This window comes from Chiloscyllium punctatum, chromosome 5, assembly GCF_047496795.1.
Source record: "Chiloscyllium punctatum isolate Juve2018m chromosome 5, sChiPun1.3, whole genome shotgun sequence".
Lineage (NCBI taxonomy): Eukaryota > Metazoa > Chordata > Chondrichthyes > Orectolobiformes > Hemiscylliidae > Chiloscyllium > Chiloscyllium punctatum.
Window position 1 is genome coordinate 92414611 of NC_092743.1, and position 26705 is coordinate 92441315.

The window sequence follows — 26705 nt, forward strand, 5'->3', positions numbered from 1 at the left end:
AACCTGTCCTTCTGTCCATCCATTTTAATTCCCCCTCCCACTCCCCCAGTGACATGTCCATCCATGGCCTCCTCCACTGTCAGAATGAGGCCAGTTGAAAACTGAAGGATCAATACCCGATATTTCACTTGGGAAGCTTACAGCCCAATGGCCTCACATTGACTTCTTCGGCTTTAAAATCACACCTCCCCCAGCCTTAGCCCCGAGCCCCACCCTCCTGACCTAACTTGTCTATCTTCCTGTTCAGCTCCTATTCCCACTGACCAATCACTATTATCCCCTCCCTGCACCAACCTAACACCATCCCCATGCCCCACCCCCCTGCCAGTCCTTACAAAGGATTTCAGCCCGAAATGCTGGCTTTCCTGCTCCCTGGATGTTGTCTGACTTGCTGCACTTTCAGACCACCAAAAGAACATATCAATACCAAAGAAGTATCATTCAAGTTGAAGCCTCAATTGCAACTCTCTCTTTCTTTTGAGAGTTTTTTCCCCAGTATTTTTTTTTATTTCAGGTTTCCAACATCCATAGAATTTTCTGTTACACATGGGTTCAAAAAGTTAAACACCCAACAAAATCTTTCAAATATGCAATAAAAAACAAAACTGTTTTAGTTACGCGATTTTATTTTACCGGGAGCAGTGTAAGTGAGATTAATGCCTTTGTGAAACATTCAGAATAGAGTTTTTTACTGTTTACATTTCTGCTTGCAATTCTGAAGTGGAGAAAGCTTTGTCTTGCCCTTGAGGAGTTAATAATAGGATATAATCATGACACACTCCTGCTGACTGTGCTTGGGTGGTGTGGTCAGAATCCTGCTTTCACTTCTTTGGTACCATTTGTGCAATATCTCTGATGTGGACTCCCAAAATAGCCTGGGGCTAGCAGGAAAAGGACAAGCTTTGGGTGTGGTCTCCAGAAATGGACAAAAACAATACAATACCCCTCACCCCTGCAAAGCTCTCCTGACTAACATCTGGGAACGCATGCCAAAACTGGGAGAGAAGCCCCACAATCTAGCTGAGCAACAGCTTCATATAATCACATTTATGGAAGCACGCTGTACAAAGTCCCAGGCACTAGCCTCACCAGCCCGGGGGGGTATGCCCTCATCGTTGGGCAAGACAGACCCAGTAGTCCGGTAGACAGGGAAGGGCGTTTTCCTGGAAATCTTCAACACTGACTCCAGAAACTTCAGGGCAGCAGGTCAAACATGGGGGCAACCAGCGCTCCTCAAACATTCCAGAAGATTCCCCTGGCCTTGGAACCTATTCCACGATTAGCCATGCGGCTGATGCAGCTGCCACCCCCACGCTGATTGATGATGTCACTTCCGCCCCCATCATGGCCACTCCCACAACCACTTCCACCCCTCACAATTCCTCATGCATCACACCTGACATCACTTCTGCCCTTCACATCATCGCTGATGCCACATGCTCAGTGACTTCCGCCACCCCTACTATCGTGGTCACCACCACTTCCGCCCCCACCAGTGTCACTCACCTGCATTCTGCTGACATGCCTCCCACAGACCCCACTGTCACTATCCCCACCCTCCAGAACCCCAAGGGGAACACTACCCCTGCTCATGACTCCACCCCCATTCCCCCCACCAACACACCCACTCCAGTTATAGGTTCCGCCCCGACTCCCAAATCTACACCCACACCAGATCCCAGCTCGCAGCCCTGCCGAGTTTTCACCAACCCCCCAGACCTCCCCCTCACCAAGGACGAACGATCAGTCCTCAGCAAAGGACTCACCTTCATCCCCCTCCGTCCACGCATCAATGAATTTAATACACGCCGTGATGTCGAACAATTCTTCCGTAGCCTCCGCCTCCGAGCTTACTTTCACAATCAGGACCCCCGCCCACCTTCCGCTGACCCCTTCGCCCACCTCCAATACACTGCATCCACCTGTACACCCCGCGCTGGCCTATTACCTGCCCTTGACCTCTTCATTTCCAACTGCCGCCGGGACATTAACCGCCTCAACCTGTCTACCTCCCTCCCCCACTCCAACCTCTCACCCTCACAACGCTCAGCCCTCCAATCCCTCTGCTCCAATCCCAACCTCACCATCAAGCCAGCGGATAAAGGGGGCGCAGTGGTAGTCTGGCGCACTGACCTCTACACCGCTGAAGCCAAACGTCAACTTGAGAACACCTCTTCCTACTGCCCGCTCAACCATGACCCCAACCGTCCATCACCAAACCACCACCTCCCAGACCATACAGAACCACATCACCTCAGGAGATCTCCCACCCACAGCTTCCAACCTCATAGTCCAAGAACCCCGCACTGCCCGGTTCTACCTCCTTCCCAAGATCCACAAGTCTGACCACCCTGGCCGACCCATTGTCTCAGCATGCTCCTGCCCCACTGAACTCATCTCTACCTACCTCGACACTGTCCTATCCCCCCTAGTCCAGGAACTCCCCACATACGTTCGAGACACCACCCACGCCCTCCACCTCCTCCAAGACTTCCGTTTCCCTGGCCCCCAATGCCTCATCTTCACCATTGGATATCCAATCCCTCTACACCTCCATCTGCAATGACCAGGGCCTCCAAGCCCTCCGTTTTTCCCTCTGCAGACGTCCCCAACAGTACCCTTCCACCGACACTCTCATTCGTTTGGCCGAACTGGTCCTCACCCTTAACAATTTCTCCTTTGAATCCTCCCACTTCCTCCAGACCAAAGGGGTAGACATGGGCACATGTATGGGCCCCAGCTATGCCTGTCTCTTTGTTGGCTACATAGAGCAGTTGATCTTCCGTAATTACACGGGCACCACTCCCCACCTCTTCCTCCGCTACATTGATGACTGCATTGGCACCACCTCGTGCTCCCGCGAGGAGGTAGAGCAATTCATCAACTTCACCAACACATTCCACCCTGACCTTAAATTTAACTGGACCATCTCTGACACCTCCCTCCCCTTCCTGGACCTATCCATCTCCATTAATGACGACCGACTTGACACTGACATTTTTTACAAACCCACCGACTCCCACAGCTACCTGGATTACGCCTCTTCCCACCCTACCTCTTGCAAAAATGCCATCCCGTATTCCCAATTCCTCAGCCTCTGATGGATCTGCTCCCAGGAGGACCAGTTCCACCACAGAACACACCAGATGGCCTCCTTCTTTAGAGACTGCAATTTCCCTTCCCACGTGGTTAAAGATGCCCTCCAACGCATCTCGTCTACATCCCGCACCTCCGCCCTCAGACTCCACCCCTCCAACCGTAACAAGGACAGAACGCCCCTGATGCTCACCTTCCACCCTACCAACCTTCACATAAACCAAATCATCCGCCGACATTTCCGCCACCTCCAAACAGACCCCACTACCAGGGATATATTTCCCTCCCCACCCCTTTCCGCCTTCCGCAAAGACCGTTCCCTCCGCGACTACCTGGTCAGGTCCATGCCCCCACTACAACCCACCCTTCCATCCTGACACTTTCCCCTGCCACCCCAGGAACTGTAAAACCTGTGCCCACACCTCCTCCCTCACCTCTATCCAAGGCCCTAAAGGAGCCTTCCACATCCATCAAAGTTTTACTTGCACATCCACTAATATCATTTATTGTATCCATTGCTCCCGATGCGGTCTCCTCTACATTGGGGAGACTGGGCGCCTCCGAGCAGAGCGCTTTAGGGAACATCTCCGGGACACCGGCACCAATTAACCACAACACCCCATGGCCCAACATTTCAACTCCCCCCCACTCTGTCGAGGACATGGAGGTTCTGGGCCTCCTTCACTGCCGCTCCCTCACCACCAGACGCCTGGAGGAAGAACGCTTCATCTTCTGCCTCGGAACACTTCAACCCCAGGGCATCAATGTGGACTTCAACAGTTTCCTCCTTTCCCCTTCCCCCACCTCACCCTAGTTCTAAACTTCCAGATCAGTAACTGTCCCTATGACTTGTCCAGACTTGTCCTACCTGCCTATCTTCTTTTCCACCTATCCACTCCACCCTCTCCTCCCTGCCCTATCACCTTCATCCCCTCCCCCTCTCACCCATTGTACTCTATGCTACTTTCTCCCCACCCCCACCCTCCTCTAGCTTATCTCTCCACGCTTCAGGCTCACTGCCTTTATTCCTGATGAAGGGCTTTTGCTCGAAACGTCGATTTCGAAGCTACTTGGATGCTGCCTGAACTGCTGTGCTCTTCCAGCACCACTAATCCAGAATCTGGTTTCCAGCATCTGCAGTCATTGCTTTTACCTCATGGAAACATCCTGCTGAGTGGCATGTAACCACCCCTCCTCAGCCAATGGGGTCAAGGAGAAAGTGAGGACTGCAGATGCTGGAGATCAAAGACAAAAAATGTGGTGCTGGAAAAGCACAGGTCAGGCAGCATCCAAGGAGCAGGTGAATTGATGGGGTAGGGGTTCATCGAATCCTGACAGTGTGGAAACAGGCCATTCAGACCAACAAAGAGTAAACCACCCAAACCCATACCCCTACCCTAGTACTCTACATTTATCCCTAACTAATGCACCTAACCTGTACATCCTTGAACACTATGGGCAATTTAGCATGGTCAATTCACCTAACCTGCACATCTTTGAACTGTAGGAGGAAACAGGAACACCTGATAATGGGCGGCACAGTGGCACAGTGGTTAGCGCTGCTGCCTCACAGCGCCAGAGATCTGGGTTCAATTCCCGCCCCAGGTGACTGACTGTGTGGAGTTTGCACGTTCTCCCCGTGTCTGCGTGGGTTTCCTCCGGGTGCTCCGGTTTCCTCCCACAGTCCAAAGATGTGCAGGTCAGGTGAATTGGCCATGCTAAATTGCCCATAGTGTTAGGTAAGGGGTAGATGTAGACGTAGGGGTATGGGTGGGTTACGCTTCGGCAGGGCGGTGTGGACTTGTTGGGCCGAAGGGCCTGTTTCCACACTGTAAGTAATCTAATCTAATCAGAAACCCAAGCAGACACGGGGGAAAGTGTGCTAACTCCACACAGACTGAGGCCCTGACGCTGTAAGGCAGCAGTGCTAACCACTGAGCCATGGTGCTGCCCCAGAGAGATAAATAGGAGGTTGGAGGTGGGAGAAAGTAGCTAGGAAGGTGATAGGTAGATGCAGGTGGAGGGTGATAGTGAGTGATAAGTTGGATTGAGCGGAGAGTGGAGCGGTTTGGTGGGAAGATGGACAGGTAAGAAAGTTCAAGAGGGCAGAGCCGGGTTGGATCTGAGATGAGGTCAGGGTGGGGACGGGAGGACAGAAGGAAACTGGGTGAAGTCAATGTTGATGCATGTGGCTGGAGGGTCCCAATGCAGAAGGTGAATTGTTCTTCATTCAGGCATGGGGTGGCTTGGATTTGCTGGTGGAGGCGAGCCTGGACTTGCATGTCTTTGGGGACGTGGGAAGGTGAATTAAAGTGGTCAACCACAGGGTGGTGGGGTTGTTTGATGTGTGTGTCCCAGAGATGTTCCCTGAAACATTCCACAAAGTGGTGTCCTGTCTCACCAATGTAGAGGAAACCACATCGAGAGCAACAGACACAGTAGAAGAGTTGTTTAGATATGCAGAAAAATCTCTGCCAAATGTGGAAATCTTCTCTGGGGCTTGGACTGAGGTGATGGGGGAGATGTGGGCGCAGGTTTTACATCTTTTGCGGCAGCAAGGGAAGGGGCCGGGTGTGGAAGGTGGGTTGCTGGGGGGCATGGACTGAATGAGGGTGTCGCCGAGGGAATGGTCTCTGTGGAATGCTGATGGGGTGGGGTGGGAAATGTCTCTGGTGGTGGCGTCTGATTGTCGGTGGCAGAAATAACTTAGGACAATGCACAGTATCCGGAGATTAATGGGGTGGAAAGTGAGGATCATGGTAGGGTTCTATCCTTGTTGCAGTTGGAGGGGTGGGTTCATAGGCAGAGGTGCAGGATGTGGAGCAGACATGCTGGAGGGCATTAGTGAGCTCATGGGAGGAGAAATTGCGGTCCTTGAAATAGGAGACCAGCTGAGACGTCCTGGAATGGAACTGCTCCTCCTGGATATGGTAGGGGTGGAGGAATTAGGAGTAAGGGATAGCATTTTTACAGAAAGGGGAGTAGGAGGTGGTGTTGTCCAGATGGCTGTGGGAGTTCATGAGTTTGAAGTAGTTGTCGGAGATAGAGACGGAGAAGTCCTGGAAGGGGAGGGAGGTATCCATTATGGTCCAGGTGAACTTGAGGTCAGGGTGGAAGGTGTTAGTAAAACTGATTATGTTCAACCTCCTCGTGGGACCACGAGGTGGCACCGATATAGTCATCAAATGTAGCAGAGGAAAAGGTGGGGAATGGGGCCAGTGTAGCTGTGACAAATGGCCTGTTCCACGTATCCCACCGAAAGGTCAGGCATAGCTAGGGTCCACATTGGTTCTCATGGCTACCCCTTTGGTCTGAAAGAAGTGGGAGAATTCAAAGGAGAAATTGTGGAGAGTGAGGATCAGTTCCGTCAATCGAATGTGTGTGTCGGTAGAAGGATAGTGCTTGGGTTGGTAGGAGAGGAAGGGCTTGGAGGCCTTCACCATGGCGGATGGACATATACAGGGACTGGATATCTATGGTAAAGATGAGGCATTGGGGGCTGGGGAAAAAGTAAGTCATGGAGGTGTTTGAGGGTGTGGGTGGTGTCCCGAACGTATGTGGGGAGTTCCTGGCCCAAGGGGGACAGGACAGTGTTGAAATATGAGGAGATAGGTTCTATGCGACAGGAACAGGCGGAGACAATAGGTTGACCGGGGCAGTCAGGGTTTGTGAATTTTGGGTAAGAGGTAGAACCAGGTGGTGCTAGGTTCCGGGACTATGAGGTTAGAGCCTGTAGATCCCCGAAGGTGATGAGGTTGTGGATGGTTTGGGAGATGATGGTTTGGTGATGGGAGGTGTGGTCGTGGTCAAGGGACAGTAGGCGGAGGTGTCTGTGAGTTGGCACCGGGCTTCAGCAGTGAAGAGATCCATGCACCAAACTACCACTGCACCCCTCCCTTGTCCACTGGTTTTAACGGTGAGGTTGGGGTTGGAGCAGAGGGAGTGGAGGTCTGAGCTTTGTGAGAGTGAGTTGTTTGAGTGGATCAGAGGAATGGACAGGTTGAGGCAGTAAATGTCTTGGCAGCAGTTGCAGATAAAGATGTCAAGGACAGGTAACAGACCAGGATAGGATGTCCAAGTGGATGGAGTATGGAGGGGGGGGAAGAAGGGGTCCTCGGAGGGTGGGTGGGAGTTCCAGTGGAAAAAGCAAGCACAGAGACAGAAGAAGAAAAGCTTGGTGTCGCAACGCATGTGGAATTCATTGACCCAGGAGCATAATGGGATGAAGGTGAGACGTTTACTGAGGACTGATGGTTTATCCTCAGTGAGGAGAAGGTCTGGGGGGGTGGAGGATGGTAAAAACTCGGCAGGTTGCGGGCTCAGACCTGGTGTAGAGCTGGAGTTGGGATAGGGGGCGGAAACTATCTCTGGAGTGGGTGTGGTCATGGTATCATCGATTACATCATGGGTGACATCACCAGAGGAAGTGACATAAACCGCAGCAGTCTGGGAGGCAGAAGCAGCACATTCAGTGGCATCGGCAGGAGTGGAAGTGACATTTCGTGTGTCGTTCACAAAAGCAGTGTTGGTGGCATCCTCAGGTAATGGGGTTATACTTTTGTCCATGTTGGAGGAAGCATTAGGAGCACAGTGTGTACTCTGGTTGGGGGACTTCAACATCTATTAGCTAGAAGAGCTTGGCAGCACCAATACTGAGAGTTCCACAGGATGAAGCTGCTAAACTGGATCTGCAGCAGGGAGTGAGGGAACAAACAAGAATAGAGAAAAGGCCTGCTTTACATCATCCTCATCAATCGATCTGTCGCAGATGTTCCTGTCCATAACAGGAGCAGTGAGAGTGACCACCGCTCAGTTATGTGGAGACCAAGTCACATCTTCAAATTGAAGCCCCCCCCCCACCACCACCACCACCACCACACTGTGTAGCACTAGCACGGTGCTAAATTAGATAGATTTTAAACAAAGCTAGCAACTCAAGACTAAGGATCCATGAGGTATTTTGGGCTACCAACAGCAGCAGAATTGACTCAAACACAATCTGCAATCTCATGGCCCCCACTCCATCATTACAATCAAGCCAAGGGATCAACCCTGGTTCAGTGAAGAATGCAGGAGGGTGTACGAGGAGCAACACCAGTCATATATAAAAAGAATGTCAATGTGGTGAAGCTCCAACACTAGCATGCCAAACAGTGGAAGCAGCAAGTAAGAGGCTGGAGTTAAGAAATTCCACAAACAATGGATTAGATCTAAGTGCTGTAACCCTGTCACATCGAGTTGTGAAAGCTGATGGGCAATTAAACAACTCACTACAGAAAGTAGCTCTCCATATATCCCGACTCTCAGTGGTAAAGGAGCTGTGCAAAACAGGCAAGGCTGATGCATTTGCATCCATCAGCAACTAGAAGTGCCAAGTGGATAACCAAACTCGACCTCTTCCTGTGGTCCAGCAACACAGGTATCAGTCTTCAATCAATTCAACTCATAACAATAGGAGTAGGCCTTCTAACCCCTCTGGCTGTTCTGTCATTCAATGAGATCATGGCTCATCTGTGGCCAAACTCCATACACCGGTCTGTGGCCAATATCCCTTAATATCTTTATTTAACAAAAAGTTTATCTATCTCAGACTTAAAATTAACAACTGTATCCACTGTCATTGTGGAAAGTGTGTTTCAAACATGTGTGTGTGTGTGTAGAAATGCTTCCTAAAATCTCCCTTGAACGGTCTGGCCCCAATTCTCGGGCTACGCCCCCTAGTTCCTGAATGCCCAAGCAGTGGAAATCGTCTGAATTTATTTACGCTGTCTTTTCTTGCTAATGTCTTGAAAACTTCAAGCAGATCACCTCTTAACCCTCTAAACACTAGGAATTCAATTTGAAGATGTGACTTGGTTTCCACATAACTGAGCGGTGGTCACTCTCACTGCTCCTGTTATAGACAGATACATCTGCGACAGATCGATTGATGAGGATGATGTAAAGCAGGCCTTTTCTCTATTCTTGTTTGTTCCCTCACTCCCTGCTGCCTAGTTTGTATAATCTCTCCTTATACTTCAGCCCTGAAGTCCAGGTATCATTCTTGTAACCCTACATTGTACTCCTCCAAGGCCAGTCTTTCCTTCCTAAGGGATGGTGCCTAGGTTTGTTCGCAAAGTACTCTAAGTCAGGCCTAACCAGAGTTTTATTCAGTTTGAGCATAAACTGTACATTCTCGTGCTCCAATCCTAGAGATAAACGGCAGCATTCCATTAACTTTGGTTACTTTCAACAGCAGCAGTGTGTGACCAGCAATGGATAAGAACTGGGGCTGGGGCTGGGGCTGGGGCTGTGCCAGCACCAACCTCAACCCACAAATGCATTAAAAACCACTGACAAGTGGCATGATCAAACCAGTCTGCAAAGCACTCGGCTAGACTTACACACAGTGGTAAATATAGCAATGGCATTCTGTGCACAGCACCCTACTTAATGACAGCAAAGCCCCAAAATAGGTCCTTTCACGCTGTAGAGCAATTCTGTAACTACACACTCCCAAAGAATAAGAGCTCTGCATGCACTAGCAGTACAACAAAGACCACGTCCTCCATGTGGAGCTGGCCACATGGGCAAGGGGTTGACCGGAATAGCAGCCGGTGCATATTGGAGAAAGGAGACATTCTAAAGGGACAAGCAGCGCTCTAGTACACTTCCCAGCAGAGGAAGTGCTTTTTTAGCCTAGTCGTTGTTACAATGTCAGATACATGGCAGTCAACAGCCTCACAGCAAATTCCCACAAACAGCACTAAGATAATGGGTTACAATCTGTCTTTCATGATGCCGGTGAAAGGAGAGATATTGCTCATGACACCTTCCTCCTGCTCTTCCTCAAACTGAGTCATGGAATCTTTGAGGATGCAGATTAGGCCTCAATTTTAACACCAGCTTTGAAAGATGGCACTGGATCGTCTCACTAGATTCCATATTCAGGGCCTGGACTGGGATTTCAAACCAGAAATATCCGTCACACAGGTGAGAGTGCCAGTAAGAAAGCCATAATGGACATATTGCGTTATGTATGGATATGTAACTCTTGTTAGCTTTTCATGAATTCCATCAGCTCAAAATTCTTTGTCAAAACTAATAAAATTATATCATGCACCTTGGACTGACCATTGCAGAGTGAACAGAAAAGCTTCTGAAGTTAACATTACCACATCCCATTACTGATTAATGGGCTGCTGTGTTAGTTGCTGTTGCTTGGAGAAAGTATAATTATGGGTTTGTCAGAGTCCGATGGATACTGTAACAATAACTATACTGACAGTCATAAATGATGAAATCATAACACTTCATTGAGATGTGAGATAATTACAATGCTATCAAATGACTTATTCGCATCTATTGTTTTGGTACTAAACTACTACAGCATTAATCATACTTAAGCCTTGCTTTCATGTTGTGCAACATCTTTATGTTCAAACAAATTGCTCCCAACAGAAAGTGCGCCATAAGAGGTGAAGTAACACCAAGACTAAACAGTAGGCACACAGCTCCATCATAACCATCCATTTCCTCCTCGCATGTTGAGTCGCCTGCTGCAGGAACAGTGATATCAGGGGTTAAATTAAAAGATTCACTTTAGCACTTGGTTGTCAGAGCTGCCTGTCTAGTCAAATTCAAGTCACTCTCCCCCAGACCACACAGAGAAGCGGCATGGGAGGACAGCTATATAAGCAAGTGATACAGGTTACTTTCTCATTGTGGAAAGTGTGTCATTTCGAAAGGGCTGGATTGGAAGAGGAGAGGTATACTGTTGAGGCTCTACCAGGCTCTGGAACAGACTGCATTTGGAATATTGTGAGCAATTTCAAGCCTCGTTTCTAAATATGGATGCATTAGCGGTGGAGGGGATCCAAAAGAGGTTCACAAAAATGATCCTGGGGATAAAGGGCACGCCATATAAGGAGGGTAGAGTTTAGAAGGATGAGGAACACCTTATTGAAACTTGTAGAATACAGAGAGGCCTGGATAGATTGAGTGTGGAGAAGATGTTTCTGCTAGTCGGAAAGACTAGGACCCGAGGGCACAGTCTCAGAGTTGAAGGGATGACCCTTTAGAACTGACAGAGGAGGAATTTCTTCAGCAAAACGTTGGAGTGTCTGTGGAGACCAAGCCATTGAGTATCATTCAGACATAGATAGATAGGTTCTTGATTGGCAAGGGGATCAAAGGATACAGAGAGAAAGTAAGAGAACAGGGTTGAGAAAGATCAGCCATGATCAAATGGCAGAGCAGACCTGATGGGCCAAATGGCCTAATTCTGCTCTTATTATCTTATGCTCTAAATTAAGGGGCCTTGGTTAGTCCAGACATGTAGTTACATACAGCATTCCTTTTTAAGTCAGGATTTCCAATATTACAGCCTGCATCTCTGATTCTAATTGCATTTCCATTGGTAGTTTCGCCCTCAGTTGCCAAGGCTCTGGAATTCCCTCCCTAAATACCTTCACCATATACTCCTCCTTTAATATCCTTCTCGATACCTCAATACAACAAAAGAGAGAGGTTAAGACTTAGTGTGAAACTGCATTAGATTCTACTCAATCTAAGAATGTCACACAATCCTGGATGGAGAGCCAACAACCTAACACAAGGTCCCAACGGAGACAACGTGGTACCTCTGGCTCCTAATATGCTAATTTACAAAGACTAATTAGTCAATGTAACTTGTACATATACAATACACATGTTCTTGTTAAAAACAAGCATTCTTCTCATCATGACTCAAAAACTGTTTCTGCTCTGTCATTCCGTCCACCACCACTGCTCACAGTGTATACCTTCTACCAGATTGACTGCAGCAACTTGACAAGCTCCTTGCAAGGTACCTTGTAAACATACAACCTCCACCACTTCAATCAAGGGAGCACCACCAGCTGCTGGTTCTCCTCCAAGCCATACACCATCCCAATTTGTAACTGCATTACTGTCCCTTCACTTTGGCTGGGTCAACATCCTGGAGCTCCGTCCTCAAAAGTCCTGTGTGCGCACTCACACCACACGGACTATTGTGATTTCATCAACACAATAAAAACAATAAAGAATGGAAAGCAAAGGCCTACCAAATGAGGTTCACATCCCACAATCAAACAAAAAACACACTGAATGTAGCAGCTTGGAACTGGATTAAGATGGTTACCATAATAAGAGCCCTGACTAAAAGATGCAGCCTTCTCTATAATTCACAAACTGCTCATTGGACAGTCACACCAACTCATCACTTCAGCCTAAGTAATCTAATTCTATTTTTCACTCACCACCAAAATGGTATGAATTACTCGCATTGAATCATTTACAGGATGGGGATTTTAGATTTCAGATGACAAGATTAAGATCACAAAAGCAATATGTTGTGCAGCTATCATGCTGTATTAGTATATCTTGTGAACAGTAGGTGGACTCCAATGGAAGCTAAAAACAAGATGGAAACTTTGATCCACTTCACTCTGTCCCAGGTACCAGGCTGGGGGAGAAATTTACAGGCTGACCTCATTGGGGTTGTCATATCATGTACCAGGTAAAAGCCCAAACCATTACATTTGAGCCAAAAGCAAGAGCTTTCCATTCATGAAAAAAAAATTGCTTACCTTTCTCGTAGCCTTCTAAAAAATCCATTCCTGGGATGTGGGCATTGATGGCTGGGCCAGTATTTATTGCGCACCCCTAGTTTCCCTCAAGAAATTGGTGATGAGGTGCCTTCTTGAACCGCCTCATTATATGTGCTGCAGGTTGATTCACAATGCCATTCGGGAGTTCCAGGATTCTGACCCAGCGACACTGAAGGAATGACAATATATTTCCAAGTCAGGATGGTGATGGTGGTGTGGTGGGAAACTTGCAGCTGGTGGTGTCCCCACATCTCTGTTGCCCTTATCCTTAGAGATGGTACCGTTTGTGGTTTGAGAAGGTGGTGGTGCATCTTGTCTATAGCACATCCTGCTGCTACTGAGCATGGAGAGATTAAACAACTTGACACCAGATCCGCAAGCATGCAGGCTGCGTTGTCCTCGATGCTGGCAAGCTTCATGGGTGTTGGACTTCTGAACTTCTAGACAGGATAGGCCAATCGTAACCTCATGGCTCTCAGCACTAGGTAATTAAGAAAAACATGTTGCTGATTTAAGTTTACATTTCTGACTGCCACTGGCAGTTTAAGTTGTCATCCATAAAGCTTCACCATAAAGTCGACTGCCCTTCTGAAAAAGTACAAAATTGTATCAAAGGCTGTAGGGAAACTAAAAAAAAAATGTGGCTGGTTCAGTTTGGGAAACTTGGGTGGCACGGACAAGTTGGACTGAAGGGTCTGTATCCGTGCTGTATGACTCTATTACTATTAATTATTCAACCTATTCTTATACTGACTGACAACCTTGTTGTTGTCAGGTAACAACTGATCTCCAATGCAGTGAGCAATATACCAGAGTACATTTCAAATGCCACATTAAAGCTGTCCTTGAAATGCAGCAGGAGTGACGTTAATGTCATGAGAAGGAACTTGGTTCCATTCATTCAAAATGGAGACAACTCTCACATCTCAACGTACATCACGCTTTGAGCCACAACATCTTAATAATGAGGCATTGTAACCAAGGCAGAGAATGGCAACTTTGCACACTTTTCACCACATTCCCGTATTCCTTTACTGAGTACTCGTGACACTAGAATCTAAAACCTAAAGAAGCTGTGCTCCAAATCCCATTCACTACCTTGTGAGGGCCTCATCACATTAAGGAGACACCATGCTCAAATCAAGGGGACAGCCAGCCACAGGAGTGCAAACAAGTTCATATCCACTCTCTGAAACAGCAACCTAATTGGGCTTATTTCCCAGCGACTTTGTTTTGCCAGTCTTGCAGATTTGTTCTCGTCGCATGCACATCAAATTCCTTTTGGAAAGTCACAGATGAGTTTACCTACACCACACGCTCAGGCAGTGCAATCCACTCACTGCGTGAAACATTTTTCAAGTTGCCTTTGCTTCTTTTTCCAATCAATCAATCTAAATCTGTGCCCTCTTGGTCTTGATTTTCCTTTCAAAGGGAACAATTTCCCCCAGTTATCTAGAACCCAATGATACTGATATCACTACTGAGACCTCTAGCAAATCTTACAACCTTCTCTGCTGTGCTCAAAACAGAACAGTCCCAGCCTCTCCAACCTACCCATGCAACCAAACTCTCTCATTCTGAAATCATTCTCGTAAATATTTTCTGCCTTCTCTAATATATTCACCACCATCCCAAAGTGTGCGGCTCAGAATTAAGCATGTCCGTTAAGACCAAATCAAAAGTTAGTCTCCTTGCTTTTCTGCTCTTTGTCTCTGCAACTGTTTTAGCTTTCTATCCTTTAATTTATCTCTCCTTGTTCATCCTATCAAAATGAATCACTTCACACTTATCTGCATTAAATTCTGTATGCAACATCACCATCCATCTAAATAGCCTCTTGAAACTATCATTCCCCCCTTCTCAGTTCACAATACTAAAGTTTACATTCAGATTTTGAAACCTTGTACACCCAGGTCTAGGGCATTAATTCATGCATTAGGAAAAGTGGCCCAGTCCTGACCCCTGCGAAACCTCACTGTTTATTTAGATCCAGTCCAAAAAATCACTATTCATGGAGACAGGCAAGACTGCATTTTTCTTCTCTGATGCCAAACTTGGATTTGAATCAAGCCCTGGCCATGTACAGAAGATCTGTTGTGGAGAAAGGCTTCTTTCCCTCAAATACTCATATTTCTAAATGGTTTCCCTGCTGCATGCCAGCCACTTTTGAGGATGCCTCGCCCAAGACTGTCAATGAAGGGCTTTATTAGGTGCTCTGTCAGGGCTGGCCAAATCATAAAATTTACAAAAGATCTACAGCGAGGGGATATTCAGCCAAGCCATCTCCACTGTATTCATCCTCAGAACCACAAGGAAAAGAGGTCAATAGGAGGTGGATGAACAAACTGCGACAAAAGTGGGAGAGTGGTGAACAAATGTGACAAGGGCTATTGGCAACAGAGGGTGGCGAACTACACAAAACATTTGGTACAAGTAGTTTACCCCTGCAGTGCAATGTCTTTCTAGCTATGTCAGAAGAATCATCTTTAACTGTGGAACTGCTTACCTTTTAAGTTACTAGCTTCAAAGTCTCAATGTCAAAGCCTGAGCCAGAACACATGACACTTTTACATTCAAAGCCTAACATTTTAAACTCATAAATGTCGCGGAAGATTCAGACCCCTACTTGAACCATAATATGTCTCACTGCAGAGTACATTTGAATTTTTAAAAAAAAGGTCTGGTTCGAATGACCTGTTATAAACAATGTCATGTCTAATGAACTTCAAAACTAACGGGGGAGAAATAACTGACTGGCAGAGGGTCAGTGATGAACAACACATGGCTTTTCGTTTGCTGTTATGCAGAGTTTTTGGCCACCCAGTTCTGTAGCGTGCGCAATATCCAGCTACTAGCCAGGTCAAAATAAGACTACTACATTTTAATGACAACATTCATGGCAATAGCATTTCAGGTTTGTGTTTTAAAAACATTGTGCTTTCTTTATACTGTATTACAGTCATCCCAACAGGTCAGCAACTGTTTATGCTCACACTAGTCTCTTCCTATCTAGGTTCATCTAAACCTATGTTTTGATTCCTTTCTCCCTCATGTGCTTACCTCTCTTCCACTTAAATGCATCTTGGCTATTCTCCCCAACAATTCATGTTGCACCAAGTTCCACATTTTAACTGGTCTGGGTGAATATGCTTCCCCTAAATTCCCCACCAGCTTTATTCATAACTCTCTCATTCCTCCGGAGGTCAAGGCAAATGACAGCCATTTTGCAATTTGATGTGCCCTTGCCAACTGGAGCAGGCAGATCCAGAGATGGCCTTGGAGGTGTACAAGACCTTGCAGGACAAGGTGAAGAGTGTGCTCTGGCATGAGTTGTCCTCTCAGGTTTCTTACCAAGACAGCCACACAGTGATTCATCTGGGCATTGCTGTAAAACTGATAATGGTGCACGAACATTCACTCAACTATACAGGCTCGATACGGGCTAAAGTGGCACGCAGAAAAAGACAGAAACTTGGACAATGAGGAGCTCAAGGGATCGTTAAGTAGCTTGGTGTGATAACATTGTTTTGTAATGCACTTGTAGAGCACTTCTAATATTTATGTAATGTCTTTAAAGTAGCAAAAGTAGTTGTTGTTGTCAGTGACAGTGGTGCTGCTGTTGAGTCAGATATGGCATTTAGCAATGGGCCAGCAACAGGGAAAATGCAACTAATCCAATGGAAAAGAAAACAATTGCCTTCAGCACTTACGCCGGCTTGACACCGCACTCAAGGAGCTTGCTAGTGCTTTCATCACTCCTCCCACCCCACTTCACTCAAAACTATTTCAAGCAGCCTGTGGATAAAATACATTGCACATTTCAATCACATCTGATCATTATGAAGTGGTGGCTATGACTACTAAACCAAGACTTGAACAATGTGCACAGCTGTACTAAAAGACATGGTCAACAATAACTCAAATGAGCTGTTCAATGAACTATGGCTTACTTTCAATCTACTCTCGTCAAATTAGTGTTGAAACACATTATAGTCATTGCCTCAAGTTTTTTGCTGGGCAGTGGATCAGATGTTTGCCGTTAGCCTTTGGTAGGTAGGATTAAATGAACCCAAATTAAGGGATTGAGCCTTCCCTAGATGCACTCTTTCTTATCAGCAGGCAAACTAATTTGGGGCATTGTCAATCCAGTTCCTAATGGCCATGGAATGGCCACTTTTGAACAATTCAATGTCAGAAAGGCTCTAATAGGAAATGGGATACCATCATACTAACAGAGCAGGAGGGTGTGAGCAGGGAACACCGAAGGTTACATACAAACACACAAAATAGGAGAAGGCCATTCAGCCGTTGAGTCTGTTCTGCCATTCAGTAAGATAATGGTTGACCAAATTACTCTACACCTGCATCTACCCTCAATAACCTTTCAAGTACTTATCTACCTTTACCTTAAAAATATTCAAGGATTCTGCTTCAAAACCATTCCTAAGACCCTCAACAATCCAAGAGGAAATAAAATTCTCCTAGTTTCTGTTATGAATTGGCAACCCTATATGTTCGAACAGTGATCCGTCCTTCTGGTTTAACCCGCAAGAAGAAACAACCTTTTCGCATGCATTGTGTCATGACCCTTCAGAATGTTGTCTGCTTCAATCACCCCACCACTTGCTCTTCCAAACCCCAGTGGTGTCAAGCCCACTTTTTCGTAAGACACCTGCTCATTTCTAGGTATTAATCTAATGTTGTTAAGCGCAAAGCTTGCCACACCTAAGTTGACCAAGGAGCACTCGATGCTAACATTCAATACAGGTACCCCCCCGCTTTTCGAACCTTCATGTTACACCAATTTGCTTTTACGAAACACCAACGTTAGTATCTGTTTTCGCTAACCGAAAGAGGACTTTTGCTTTTATGAAAAAGTGCACGCAGCGAGAGTGACGCCGCCGCCAAACGCCTTCCCAGGGAACTACACTCAGCATTAAGCCGCCATAACTTTGAACTGCACGTGCTTTATCTCGATTTATTTTGTGCACCCATGAGCAAGATGTGTCTTAAGGATCTCTCTCTTCTACACCCCAGTCTCCTGTACCTCTCACCATCCCAATGTCTGACGGCCTTAACTATTTGTTAGTGTTAGTTTAGGTTTTGTGTGTTATTTGATTGGTTATTTTTTGGGTCTGGGAACACTCAAAATTTTTTTCCATATAAATTAATGGTAATTGCTTCTTCGCTTTACGCCATTTTGGCTTACGAATGGTTTCATAGGAACGCTCCACTTTCAGATAGTGGGGGACACCTGTACTTGATTGGAAATCAACCACTGAACACCCATAACAGAATGAGCATTTATTTTTGAGAGATACTGCCAGCTTTGCTAAATGAAACAGGGACCTTCTAATATGGTAAAACACGCCATATGACCATCGCCGAGCTCACACACAACTACCCGAAACAAGGACCCTGTGCACTCCACAAACCCAGTAATCATTTACAATATTCCTGAAGCACTTTTAACTTTTTGTGGCACAACTTAAACATCAAGCATTCAAGGGGGCTATGAAAGCACAACTTACCTCTGGGCAGGAAGACTTTTATTCACTTTTATAATAGAAGTGTTAAATGCAAACTCTTTCCTATTCTTTGACTTGACCTGTCCACCTAATGTTTTACTTCCAGTTTAAAGGTCTTTGTGTAAGGAGCATGACATAGCTTGCAATGTGTTAAATTCACATAAGTGCTGTACTCTGTTAAACACCCAGCCATGTGCATTACGCCTTCCAGTTAGTCCACGGTGTCTGACCTCAAAACAAGGGTGGAGATCTTCTGCAAAATGTACAACCATCTTACATTATACTTCACTAGCCTGCAGCTGAAAATAGACATTTTAAAACACTGTATCCCTTACATACTATAGGACAACAGTAATCCAATTCAGTCTCTGTCTCTGCCTTATTCTAAGGTATCCTATAATGATTTCACTTTGAGATCTTTTGACAACCCTCTAACCTATAATCAGTTATATGCTAGATTTGTTGTTAGACGTTATAAGGGAATAATAAGCCCAACATGCTCTAAAATTATGAATTAGTCTCTGTTATACTATTCCTATTTGTTAAAAGAAATCAAAAGGCTATCTTACTGGAAAAGTAAGATACTTAGAAAAGACAGCATCTGAAATTGGACTCAAAAGTACACACAGGGATAGCTAAACTTCTACAGACCCAGATTCTGTTAAATGCCTTTCACAATCTTTCTGAAATTCCACTGATAGTGGAATTCTCTTTGGAAACAGTAGCATGAGCAAAAGGCAACCTTTCCCAAAATAGGAAACATGCAAATCCACTTAAAAACCTTCACCGGAACAGCTAGCAAATAGGTTCTATTTCTCTCCATTCGGACAGCCAACTGTGTATTAAATCTAACGTCACATATATTGAAGTCTGTTTGTGCTGGACCAGCACATATATATTGTGCTGGTCCAGCACAAACAGACACAGTACATATGGAATATAATGTATGATTAAGGTAGTCCTCTTAGATGATTAATTTAGACATGTAGTGTTGAAAAGTATTGGGAAGGAATAGGAAGGCCTTTGCACTACCAAAGTAGAATATATTTTGAAATTATTTCACAAGTCATAAACACCAGGTAATAAAGCCCTATAAGATGACGAGGTCATCCGTACAACAGTGACATTGTACCTTTGGCATAAATGATCAAAGAAACACTTGGCATTAGCTAAAAAAGGACTAAGTATTGCTCAGTCTTCATTTGTCAGTCTGTTATATCTTTCTCCTGACAAAAATTCTGATACAAAATGAACTGAAAGATACAAGATCTAGAAATACAAACAAGGTAATAAATTCAAGAAACTGAAGGGACAATGGATGTCAAAGACAGAGATGATGGTAAGACAAGACAGAGATGATCGGTAAGTACCACGTCAAGACCAAGCCATTGCTGAAACAACCCCACTATTTTGTGATGCTCGTGTGTTCGAGCAGGTTGCATTTGTACGAAAGGCCATCAGTTCAATGCCAGTTGCTGACAGGTGATCGTACTGGTTTGCACACTACTACAAGCAAACAACACACAACCTTAAGTGAACATAAACCAAAAGGCAACTCCAAAAGGCAAACCAAAAGGGGAGTCCAAAACTAGAGGCCATAGGTTCAAGGTAAGAGGGGAAGGATTAAAAAACGACCTGAAGAGCAACTTTTTCACACAGCGGCTGGTATGTGTGTGTATGGAAATGAGCTGCCAGAGGAAGCGGTGGAGGCTGGTATAATTAATATTTAAAAGGCACCTGGATGGGTATGTGAATAAGAAGGTTTTAGAGGGATATGGGCCAAATGCTTGCAAATGGGAATACATAAATTTAGGATATCTGGTCAGCATGGAAAGGTTGGACTGAACAGTCTGCTTCCATGCTATACGTCTCCACAACTAACGGAGTTTACGATTGGAAAAAGCCGTAATTCTGGAACAAAGTGTCACATTTCGTTTGATTACACTAATTTCCACGTGGAAGTGGTTAGCCTTTTGGATACCTTGACCCATGTTGACAGACCATATATTAGACCATTGATTTAGTGCAATACACACACAGGAAACCCAGCTACCAATTCGGGTGACCACGAAGTCACAAAATCGTCTGAAGGAGGGTCACTGGACCCAAACCGTTAACTCTGTTTCCACTCCACGATGCTGCCAGACCTGCTGAGCTTTTCCAGCAATTTCTGATTTTGTTTTGTGAAATGTGGACTGAGTAACAACAGGTTGACTCAAACATTTGAGGTCTGGTGTTCTCAGCACCAGGTCATGGTGATGTGAATATTTGTCGAATTAAAGCGGTCAAGAAAGGAAACTCAACAATTTCCATCTTCACTGTCCACAGTTCATTCTGGGCGTGTTATGGTTGGACAAATTCAGAGAAGTGACAGCTCTGTCAAAGGCAACTCTCTCACATTTACTCAGCACTTGTCTTCACTTTAAGTGACTTCACTGGCACAAGCTCATGGGCAGGTTGGAAAATGGACACGCAACTGAGGAATTCTTGTATAACAAGGAAGCCAGGACCAGATGACTAGTAGAACACTCAAAATTCCACTCTGAGGTGATGGGAGATGATAGTTTTGAACATCCATTTTCATATTTGGAATGTGGGGGAAGACGGCAACATCACTAGTAGGCCAGGCTGCAGTGCTATGGCAAACAGCAGCCTGGCAACAACCCCCTAGACTGAAAACCACAGCCTACACACTAACTCACTGCCATCTCGCACACAGGACTTCTGGCAGAACTTGCGGCAGAACTTGCTTCTCACCGACTCTTTACCCATTAGTAAACATTCACCATATGAGGATACTGCCTTCTTGATGGATGTGCTGCCTGTCCATCAACTTACAATCAATACACAGAATCCTGACAGTGATGACTGGATAGTGAGAAAGTGGAATTGCTTAAAATGTTCATCCACAATCTCTTACAATACAGCAGACTCAGTGGCTCTTCATTCCTTGCTGAAGGACAATGCAATACAGAACTAAATGCATTGTTTTTGTTGGATCCTGTGTTTACTAATTGAGAAACACTCATGTCAGGGGATACAGCAGCTTACCATCTGAAACATTCAATTAAGCAATTCTCTAAATTTAATCATACCAGAACTGATCTGAAGAAAATTCTTCCACTTTATTTTATTCTTTGTTGTAAATAAAGAAAAACAGCAAAGAGACGAATAGGGACATTTAAAAAAAAGGATGTAATAATCAAAATAACGCATTAAAGTAATTCTACCACAGAGTGCACCCAAGGACGTCTGGAATGGGTCCAAGAACACAGCAAATTGTTTTCATTAATATAACAAACCACTGACCTTTTAACATATTCCAAAGACAACAAAACAAGTGCAATTTCTTCAGTGCAACAGTTAAATATGGACCATTCCTTCAAATGATCATGTGAGATTTTGAAATCCATAGATAGGAACCAGCAGTACAAAGTGTAAGTCACAAGAACGCACCTTCTCACCACACTCTTTTTAAATAATGAGCCCGCACACAGCATTTGAAATTCCTGAGGCTGCTGAGATATTTCACCACCCATATATGACTGCAGGCTACCACAAAATTATCAACATTTCCCTTAATGGCAATAGAAAAGTGAGATAGCTTAATCCAGTCACACATAAAGTATTTGAGTTGGTGAAAAGCAATGTGCACACCTAACACTTCAAGTACTCAAGTCGAAGAAGGAAAATTGACTCACAAAAGCTCCTAACTACTAATTTACAGAGACAACGATGAGCAAAGCAGGAGAGAAAGTAAGGGTGCAACTCAAGCAGTTCTAGGAATCCACAGTGTGTGATCCATCTCAGAAAAAGGAAACATGTTGAGTCAGTCCTGGTCATCTGGCAAGATCTGCAGAGGCAGGGAGAACACTGTGTAACACTGCAGCTTCTCACAGTAACAAGGACAAGGGTACGAGACAGTTATCCAGTTGAAGTAACAGTCTGCACCAATCTCCTCTATGATCATCGTTCTAAGTGGATCACTTTAAACCTGCATCAAATTAAAAAACAAAATGTCCTTCCTTCCAGATCTCCATGGGTGCAGATCGCATTCCCAGCTATGTGGACTCCAGTACACAACAGCTGATTCAAGTGGCACGGCTGGTCTGAACAGCACTAATTATAAAAGTCAGGCCCCTCATGAAATGTAAGACACAGGAACCCTAGTGAGTCGACACGTACCATAATGCCCTCCCACCACGTGTACACTAATCACAGCTGGCTCCAGCTCACTATTGCTTCTTGGCCTCTCCATTGCCTCTACATTGTCAAACTGATGGGGTTCAACTTTCAGTTCTGAATGAACCAATTTCCATCAATTAAACATTGAGAAGACGGAGATTGAACCAGATTGTACAGTGCTGAATTTCATCCTTAAACTTTAGATTCCCTACCCTCCATCTGAAAAGGTCATCAATTTCTATTTGATTAGATTCCCCTACAATGTAGAAACAGGCCCTTCGGCCCAACAAGTCCACACTGACCCTCCGAAGAGTAACCCACACAGACCCATTTCTCTCTGACTAATGCACCTAACACTATGGACAATTTTGGAATGGCCAATTCACCTGACCTGCACATTTTTGGACTGTGGGAGGAAACCGGAGCACCCGGAGGAAACCCACACAGACACGGGGAGAATGTGCAAACTCCACACAGACAGCCGCCCGAGGCTGGAATCGAACCTGGGTCCCTGGCGCTGTGAGGCAGCAGTGCTAACCACTGTTTCTGTAATACTTTGCTCTTGTCTCAGCTTGTCTGCTGCTGAAACCTTCACTCATGCTGACATTGCCTCCAAACTCAAATGTCTGCAACCTCTCCTAACCAGAAATTCCAACTTTCAACTTGTACTAACTGACCCACAGCCCTGCTGGCAGCAGCAAATCCCAGTGACCAAACACCCTGGTATGCACCATCACTTTTTCCTTTATCTCTCCATCTCCGTAACGAATTTCTACTGAGAACTCCACTGCTCTTTAATTCTGGCCTCTCATGCATTCCCCAATCTCACTACCCAAACAATCCAAGAAAACCCTAAAGCTGAACATTGGTTCCCTTGACCTCACTCACCCCTTCGTACTTTAATATCCTCCTCCACATTAACCAAGCTTGACATAAGCCATTTCAATAGGCATACCGTTTAGCTCCTGTTAAGTACCCTTGTATATCTGTTTCCATGAAGGGAGCTTTAGAATTACAATTAGTTGATTTTAAAGACATTGGAATGTATAAGTAGTAATGTCTCAGCATTAACTCTCCCTCATTTACAGAAGCAAAATTATCATTACCATCCCAAGGCAATGAAGCATAGCATTGATCGATTAAAATTGAAGAACAAAATGTTATACCTTCTTGGGTAAAGAAATCTCTGGACTTCCCTGTCCAGATCACTCTGCCCATTTTCAAACCACCTAGCCACAGCATAAATAAAAAGTTTGCCTTTTAAGGAGACCTGAACAGGTTTTTGTGTCCCACCCCATCTGTCTATTTAGGGGGATTCTAACTGCCCTGTCTCTTAAAGCAAACCTAGATTTACCTCATAATTTCAGAGATTTTTGTACATAAAAGAGTCCTAGTATCTGCCTTATAAGTAATTCCTTTCGGAGAACATGATTGTAGCGCAACACTTCCCATATGAAACACTGCCGCTGACTGGATATATAAAATCAAAATTAACATTTATAACTGCCACAGGGAGCAGGTGCAAAGGATAAATTTTACATGCAATGATCATAAATAAACATTTTACATGCAAGGATCATAAATATATACCATATTTATAACAGATTTCAGCGATTAGAGCAAGGGAGCTAGATTTGTGTGGTTATGTTTATTGGCAGAGTGTAAAATGAGCAACTTCCATTTTTAATAAGTGGTCAATCTCCAAGCCTGTTGGGTTCAGAGATTACTTGTCCCAACTGGTAAGTACAGACCCAGGTTCATGGTCTGACCTCCTTGGAATTAGCTGCAGTCAGGTGGAGTGTGATACATCATAGGACCCTAGTCTGGCAGGAAGGATAACTTCAGATGTTGCTCTTGAATAGAACAGAGCAATTCCTTCCAGCAAGTACACACAGAATGGGAAGTTCATTCAAGGTGAACATTGAGTATAGGAATTGGGAGATCAGGTTGCAGCCGTGTAGGATATTGGTTAGGCTACTATTGGAATACTGCATGTAATTCTGGTCTCCCTGATTTAGGAATGATGTTTTGAAACTTGAAAAGGGTTCAGAAAAGATTTACAAGGATGATGCCAGGTTTGCAGAGTTTGAACTCTAGGGAGAGGCTGAATAGACTGGGGCCGTTTTACCTGGAGCAGAGGCTGAGTAGTGACCTGAAAGGGTTTATAAAATCATGAGGGGCATGGATAGGGTAAATAGATAAGGTCTTTGTGCACATGTTTAAGATGAGAGGAGAAAGATTTAAAAGGGAACAAAGGGGCAACTCTTTCACACAGACGGTGGTGTGTGTATGGAATAAACTGCCAGAGGAAGTGGTGGATGCTGGTACAATTACAACATTTAACAGCCATCTGGATGGGTACATAAATAGGAAGGGTTTAAGAGGGAAATGGCCAAATGTTGGCAAATGGGACTGGATTCATTTGGGATGTCTGGTCAGCGTGGAGGAGTTAGACTGAAGGGTCTGTTTCAGTGCTGTATAACTCAATGTCTTCACTGTGATGGCCTCAGCCAGATAACTTGTAGTCAAAAATGTACACAAGTCATCTTGCAGACTGATTTAAGTCTTATGAATTACACTGAATCAACCACCACCTTCATAAACAAAAGGCAAGTGGAGGTGGAGGTGAAAATTGGACTTCAAGGCAGACAATTTCTGTATTCTCAAAAGCAACTGTGACACAGTTGGCAGCATTCGTCTCCAAAGCAGAAGACTCTTGGTTCAAGCAATACTGCAAGCCAGAGTGTGACGATCTAGACTGGAATCCCAGCACAGCATTACAAGAGGGTTGAACTGTTTGAGAAGTTGGTTGTCAGAAATTAGTCCCAAACCAAGTCTATCTTCACAGACAAAGTGAAAGACCCCCCAGCTCGGCCTTTGAAAAGTAGGAGGTTGTTGCTGGTGTAACAGCCAGCATTCGTTGCAGCATCACACAAAAACATGATAGATGTCTAGAGAGGAACCTTGATTAACCAAATGACATGGGTGGGGAGTTTGTTTGTTCGTTCAGATAATCAAATGTTTGGATAATCGAACACAGGACAACACATTTTAGCCAAGCATTGGGACCTTGCGATCTTGCTTGGATAATCAAATGCCGAATAATTTAAGTTCCTCTGTACTCATTTTCACATTGTTATTTTGGAATTTGCTATCTGCAAATTGGGCATTGGAACTCCATACTTTAGGAGGCAGGAGCTTGAATAGTTTTGACAAAAGGTGGACAGATTCTTGTTAGACAGCGGAATCAAGGGCTCTCAGAAGACTGGGGAACGTGGAATTTGGAACTTAACTATGATTTTACTGAATGGCAGAGGAGTCTTGAGCTGGCTTTATGGTATACTTGTGCTCTTATTTCATATGTTTTCAACATTTGCTGTTGCTTTCCTTACTGTACAAGTGACTTCTCTTTAACAATCCTTTATGCACCATAAAGTGTTTCAAGACTTAGAACGACCATGAAGGGGTGATGCAAACATATGTTTATTCCACCTTTAAAAACTACTATTTTACATTGATGGAATGCAAGTTTTCACTGGTGGAAGCAATGAATCTCATGGGATTCAGAAAATTAAGCTAAAAGCATGACATTACTCCAAGAAGCTGCAAATAGTGCACCTTCTGTCCCCATTAGTAAAATTCTGTGATTATTATTCCAGAAAAGCACATTTAAACATGAGAGTTCTTAGCATATTCATTTAAGTATGCCTAAGGATGAGAAGAGAAGCCAATTTTGTCGAATAAAATGCGAGGACAAATCAAAATCCCAGCCTGGACCCAGCTTCACAATTCTCTACTTCCTTCAAGCTTCTTCCTGCAGCTGTGTGATGCTGAAACTTAAAGGTTTCCTGCTTGTATCTTAATTTTCAGCTTTAACAAAAGACACAGAGATTACTTCTCACATTTAACTGCTCTGAAATGCAGCAACAAAACAAAACCCAAGGATGTTTTACAGTTGTGTTTTCTCCCCCACATGGAAATATTTGAAAGTGACCAAAGCTTGGACAAAGTGATACGTTTCAAGGATCAGCTTGAAGTAGGGAGTAGAGAAGGGCAGACGGTCAAAGAGACTCAGGCCTAGACAGCTGAAGGCAGGGCGGTAGGAAGGAAAAATGCACACAAGAGGCCAGAATTAAACTCATGCATATTTACAGCACAGAAAGAGGCCTTCTGCCCACCATGTCAGAACAGATCTGACCACACCAATCCCATTTTCCAGCTTTTGGCCTATAGTCCTGGAGGCTATGGCAATGCAAGTGAAAATCTAAATGCTGCTTAAAATGTT

At 44.9% G+C, this 26705-nt stretch overlaps 1 long non-coding RNA gene across 3 annotated transcripts in view; it reads right to left on the bottom strand.

The window, feature by feature from the left end:
* LOC140477232 (uncharacterized) overlaps nucleotides 1-26705 on the bottom strand; it is a 229308-nt gene that overhangs the window by 200562 nt on the left and 2041 nt on the right. The gene's annotated exons all lie outside the window — the stretch shown is intronic.